Source organism: Mus caroli, chromosome 13, assembly GCF_900094665.2.
Source record: "Mus caroli chromosome 13, CAROLI_EIJ_v1.1, whole genome shotgun sequence".
NCBI lineage: Eukaryota > Metazoa > Chordata > Mammalia > Rodentia > Muridae > Mus > Mus caroli.
Genome location: NC_034582.1, coordinates 85,980,766 through 85,987,425, shown reverse-complemented (window position 1 = coordinate 85,987,425; position 6,660 = coordinate 85,980,766). Strand labels below are relative to the sequence as shown.

Below are 6,660 nucleotides of genomic sequence, written 5' to 3'. Positions count from 1 at the left end.
CATTCCTTACACACCCAGCCTCTGTGTCCTCCATTTCTTACACACCCAGCCTCTGTGACCCCCATTCCTCACACACCCAGCCTCTGTGACCCCCATTCCTTACACACCCAGCCTCTGTGACCCCCATTCCTCACACACCCAGCCTCTGTGACCCTATTCCTTACACACCTAGCCTCTGTGTCCCCCATTCCTCACACACCCAGACTCTGTGACCTCCATTCCTCACACACCCAGCCTCTGTGACCCCCATTCCTTACACACCCAGTCTCTGTGTCCCCCATTCCTCACATACCCAACCTCTGTGACCCCATTCCTCACACACCCTGCCTCTGTGACCCCCATTCCTCAACACCCAGCCTCTGTGACTCCCATTCCTCACACACCCAGCCTCTGTGACCCCCATTCCTCACACACCCAGCCTCTGTGACCCCCATTCCTCACATACCCAACCTCTGTGACTCCCATTCCTCACACACCCAGCCTCTGTGACCCCTGTTCCTCACACACTCAGCCTCTGTGACCCCCTCCCATTCTTTACACACCCAGCCTCTGTGACATCCCCCCACCCCCATTCCTTACACACCCAGCCTCTGTGACCCCTATTCCTCACACACTCAGCCTCTGTGACCCCCATTCCTCACACACCCAGCCTCTGTGACCCCCTCCCATTCTTTACACACCCAGCCTCTGTGACATCCCCTCCACCCCCATTCCTCACATACCCAGCATCTAACCTGGAGCTCCCAGATTGGTGTTGCTGGGACTCAGGTTCTGCCTGGTGCTGGCATCTGAACTCCTCTCCGGCTTGTGCAGTGAGCACTCTAGTGACCGAGTCATTCCTGCCTTGGCTCTAGTCTTCTCTTTTTTCTTTTTTTTTTTTCCAACAGTGCCTCTCTCAAGCCTTACAGTACTGATCCTCCTGCCTCAGTTCTGGGATTATAGATGTGCACTCCAGTACCCAGCTCTAGGTATCGTAGGTGTTTGTAATTTCGTTCCACTCTGGGGTGGTTAGTGTTTATGTCAACCTAACGGCACTGTCAGTAGACAGGTAGGTGAAGAGCGGAGTTGCTCTTGACGGTTTATGTCCTGTAAGTACTATTTGGTGCCTTCACATATTTTAGTAATTGCAGCCTTTTCTCTTCTTAGATTGTATGATTTAGATTCTTTTCAATCCCCGTTGTGTTTTTGTTTTTGCTGTTTATTTTTTTTAAAGTATGGGCCAAGTGTGGTGTCATACACCTTTGATCCAAGCACTCAGGAGGCAGGAACAGGAGGATCTCTGCAATTTCAGGGCAGGCCTCGTCTGCCTAAGACTTGCAGGACACCTAGTGCTATATAGTGAGACTCCGCCTCAAAGCAAACAAACAAAAAATTACAGAGTATTTTATTACTGAGTAGGTTTCTTACCTTTTGTTCAAATTATCCAGAAAATAAGAAGCTCTGTGCCCATACTGGACAGAACTCTAGAAATATTTTAGCAAGGTGGAATAAATTGGAAAGAATGCAAAATACTTAAACATCTTGAAAAACCTCCTAAATAAAGGCTACAACAGGCAATTGCTTTCTAATTCTCTTATCTGAGATACTGAGATGGGCAAAGTCATAGTGAGAAAAGAGAATATAGTTGCTGTGACTGGGAGGGCTGAGCAGTGACTATCACTAGGAGCAGAGCCCATATGAGAGTGAGGGTCTAAAACAGGGCGGTGGAGACGCTGCCCACACAGAAGAAAGATGGTACATTTTGTTATGTGCTTTATCACTACCCTGTTAAAGTGCTTAAGGTAAAGGAATCTCATTGTAACACAAGTAACCAGTGTTTCATTTGGTGACTTCATAGTTAAGCCCTGACTGAGCATAGTCTCCCTCACATAAGCATGGCCAGCCCTGTGATCTGAAGGGAGAGAGGCTGGATCATTTTCTGTAACTGAGAAGCATGTAGCATGCTAACTCAAATATCATTAAAAATTGTCTGTCAGAATTTCCTAGAAGTATTCTTGATTTTTAGAAACTGATTCAAAGAAGTAATCATTGCTTTCTCCTCCAGTTGTGTTTTATGAAGCTTTGTTGACCTATATCCGGGTTATGGGATAGGAGGGGGGAGGGGGATTAGAAAGATTAGTCAGCTGCCACTCCTAAAAATACCAGTCGATTTTGTCTTCCTAATCACATAACTGTGACCTTCTGTCTGCTCAGGGTGGACTGACTCCATGTAGAAAGCTGAAGAATGCATGCTTCATTTTTATTACAATTGAGCATAAACCAGACAAGCGTGCTTACCTGTGTTCTAGAATTCCCTAAATCTCTAGCACATTTTAACACCTGAAAAACTTCAGAATCATCATCCAGTAATATGTCTTGTGATTGTTGATTTAACACAAAGTTATAAATTTTCAATTATTTTATACATCTTATTTTACTGCAAAAAGTTATTTTAGACTAAGATATAAGATAGTGAAAGATCATGGTTGACTAAAGGGAACAGATCAAAGAGAACGGTAGATAACATCAGATCTGTTGATTGTATTCAGCCAAACTCAAGTACAGAGACACACATAGTGATGTATTTTAAGTTAAGGAAGACTAACAGTATCAATAAACCATTTATCAATAAACCATTCCCATGTAACAGACAGTCCCCAGGTAACAGACAATCCACACATAACAGACAGTTACCATGTCTGGCTTTCTGGACAGAAACTTTACAAGGTTCTGGGCTTTGGTTGGGATTTCCAGAAGCATCGACTGCCATGATGGTCCTTAATGGCACACACAGCCTGACAGACACAGGGTTAAGGGGTGATGAGTTCTAGTCTCCTCAGGAAAGCTTTGAAGAGATCAGCAGGAGACTTTAGGTAAGCAGAAATTAAAAAATAGTAATAGAATTTTACAAATTATGCTCCGTTAGCCTGGGTTTAACTATATCACCAACAAGTTATTATAGGAAGGGCATTTCTTACATTAACTGGGTCATTGTAAAAAAACAAATTTTTAAATGTAGTTTTTAACTGAATGGAAAATACGAATATTGTTGAATCTAGATGTCAAACTTTAATTAACAACTCTCATATTATTATAAGCTTCCCATGGGAGCTTTAAAATTACTTTTGATATTCATCAAAAGCACTTAATTTTTCATGTTTCTTATAGTTACATATAATTTATTTTTGAATAAACTCAACACGTATAAGAATTTTAACTTTTATGGTCTCATATGGATAGTATAACTTTAAACCCTTTTGCCTCTTGTAACGATTTCCACAAATGATCAGTCATTCCACATTCAGTGCAGTGACTTGTCCACACTGCAGCAGCAGGGCCCTGGAGTTTAGGTTAGGGACAAGTCAGTGGGCTTTGTGCTGTATTCCTGTGTAATCCATGTTCATAAAACCATGGCCTTGAGACGTGGGCATTAGAGGGTTCTGATTGCTGTGTCTGGTTTTATGGAGTGACTCTCCTGTTTACAGATGGGGATGCTGCTCTCACACAGAAGGGAGCCACCTTGTGTAAGGTAGGTGTGTGTGTGTGTGTGTGTGTGTGTGTGTGTGTGTGCGTGCCTTTGTGCTGAGAACTGAACTCGGAGCCATAAACAAACAAAGCAAGCACTCTACCACTACCGTGCAGCCCCAGATCTTAGTAGTTTTACTTTTGTTTGTTTTTTTGGTTTTTCGAGACAGGGTTTCTCTGTATAGCTCTGGCTGTCCTGGAGCTCACTTTGTAGACCAGGCTGGCCTCGAACTCAGAAATCCACCTGCCTCTGCCTCCCGAGTGCTGGGATTAAAGGCGTGCGCCACCACGCCCGGCTTGTTGTCCAGTCTTTATGTGTTGAGAAAGTTCAGGGCATAACTGAAGTCCTAAAGGGGACAGTCTGAAAGCCTGGATGAANCTCACTTTGTAGACCAGGCTGGCCTCGAACTCAGAAATCCACCTGCCTCTGCCTCCCGAGTGCTGGGATTAAAGGCGTGCGCCACCACGCCCGGCCTGTAGTTTTACTTTTGAGATAAGGTCCTTATGAGTGCTTGGGCTGATGTTGAATTCACTGTTTCCCAGGCAGGCTTGACTGCCACTCATCATCCTGTATCTGCCTCCCATGGAGGTGGGGTTACCGCACCACGCCTACCTACATAACTCATTAATAACATAGTTTTAAACGTTACCACATATCACACTTGAAGCTCCTTAGCTAGGTGACAACTGATTTTTTTTTTTTTAATGTCAACAAGTAGAGCAATGCTCAGTGGCTTTAGTCTCAAACAAAAGCTGAAAAACTTGGAGGTGGGGTGTGGTGGCTGAGCATGGATTTAGCAGTGGAAGGCCCTGGCTAATCCACAGAACTAGAGGAGAAGTGGGGTGGGGAGGGCAAGGGAAGAGGAGGATTGCAAATGCCTTCTCACAAGCTCGGTCTTCCTTTTAAAAATCCCCATTAGTGCTTCAGAGTTAACAGTAAGCTAAGCTGGCCACTTTCTGTGCGTGTGCATAAGGTACCCCAATGATAATAATGGGGAGAATGCCTAGAATCCTTTAGCCACCATGTTGTAGCAGGATTTTTCAATGTTTTAATCTACTGGAGTTGGGAACCAAGGCTTTAACTACGTGGCCTTTATTTAATGGACTCATCCTTCTTCATCTGTGTGCCAGATGCCTAGAGGAGGAAAAGAAAGTGTCACCAAATAACCAGTAATGCTCTCACCCATAGCTACCTTGCACACACCCTGATGACCTTGGTTTAGCACAAGTCTGTTTTAATAAGAGTGGCATGCAGTGCAGTGCCATTTATCCCGTATAATCGCAGAAGCAGTGTGCCCTGATAGGAAATGCAAATCTGTCTGATGGCTCGGGAGGCTTCCTGAGCCTGCCACCTCCAGCCCCACCCCTGATCCCTAGAGGAGGCCTTGGAACCTTCCTGGGTTGGTTCCTCTGATAGTGAGCCTTGTGACTTCTCAGAAAGATTTATTATACCTGTAGCTTAAATTTATCAGCTGGCCATCATGGTGTCTGACCTCTCACTACAAAATCTGCAGGGGTCCTTTATTCATTTCTGAACTTCTCTCCTTCCAGTTTGACTTCTGTCTTGAGCTCTCTGGCATTCTGTTGCTAATGATCTCTTGTGTGGGGCTGGGGTTTGGGGTTGTAGAAGAGATTGTGATAAGGTTTCCACGAGTCTCCTGCCATGATGCCCACTTGCTGTGTTGCTTCTTGGACCATTTTATAAGCTAGTTTTAAAATACAAAGATGTTTATATTATTATAGTACAGTACATGTACATTCATGTTAAAATAACATAAATTATGCACACATGTAGTGCATGACTATACATGAGTAGGTCTGTAAAATTCTAAGATAAAACTTTGTGGGTTGAAGGAATCTTCTAGCAATCTAAGGTGCCTCTGATTTCTTTCTGGCCGTTTTCATTTCCTCTTGATTCCTGCAATTCCTTATTTTTCTTAAGTACTATTTTTTTCTTCCCTTGTCTGTCTCAAGTACTTTCTCGTCTAGGCATCAGAGTGGCTAGTATTCTGAGTCTAGAATGTCTTAAATAGCCTGCTTTGTCTTCATATTCTTTTTGTAAGTTTAGATAAAATAAATATCCAGATTTTAAATCTCAAGGCTTTTTTCCTGCTTTTCCAACATGGCTTCCATTATAGATGAAATTTGGGTCACAATCTTAAGTCTCCTCCCTTTGTTCCCAATGAGATTTTTCTTTGAAATAGTTAGCATTTCTTAAAGTCTTACTATAAAACTATACCGAAATGTAATCTAACCATAATGCTCAGTGCCTTGCCTCAGGAGGCTTCTGTCACCTGGCTTAGTCCACTGTGTCTGTCTCCCGTGCTTGTCTACAGCCGTGGCCGTGGGCTCAGGACATCTGTGTGTCCTTTCCAGTCCCTGACGTGTCTGTCTACACCCTTGGAGATTTCTCTGGCTGCACCTCCTAGGTTAATCATCATAGTTGTCCTCAGCATCTGATTGTTTTAAGTGATCATGCTTTTATTTTTAGTTTGCAGGGCTTTCTTGTTTTCTTTTGTCTTCTTTCCTATGGTGTCTGTCAGCCCTTTTCCTTCCTAGTCGATTTCTCTTCGATGTAGACTCAACCCATGGAAGTCTCACTGTTTCCCAGTGGCTAGTGGTCAAGCCCTCAGCAGGTGGGCTTTGGGGACTTGTAAAGTCCAAGTTGTGACTGTTATCATTGTCAGACTGAGGGAAGTATCAGCATATGGACAGAAAACGTGGCTGGACCGTGGCTGACGAAACAGCGTTTCAGGAGATGCTTTCTGTTAGTGGCTTTAAGATGGATAGAATCGGCAGCACTCGGGAGCTGTGCCCACCTGTAGGCCTCGTCTCAGTCTCCTGTGCAGGGGGCTCCAGCATGCTGCCCGAGACTCAGAGTGACCATGAGTCTCTGCAGAATGTCCGAGTGCTGCAGGCCAGGTGTGGCGAGAGCCTGGTGTGGAACTCTGGAAGCAGAACTAAGTTGATAAGAGGGTTTCCCAGAGAAGCAGTTAGCCTTCTGAGAAGCCAACTGTGAGCTAAAAGCCTGAACTCTAGATTGTGCAGTTAGTTACATGACCATACTCTGTAACCTAGTTGCTCCTTTTCACCTTCCCAGGCTCCCTTTATACTGAATAAATGTCTTCACAAATGTATGTGACATAGAACCTACTG

The 6,660-nt window shown here is 44.2% G+C and overlaps 1 protein-coding gene across 3 annotated transcripts in view; it reads left to right on the top strand.

Annotated features, from left to right (window-relative positions):
• The window catches only part of Msh3 (mutS homolog 3), a 154,932-nt gene that overhangs the window by 124,045 nt on the left and 24,227 nt on the right, over nucleotides 1-6,660 (top strand). The window lies entirely within an intron of this gene.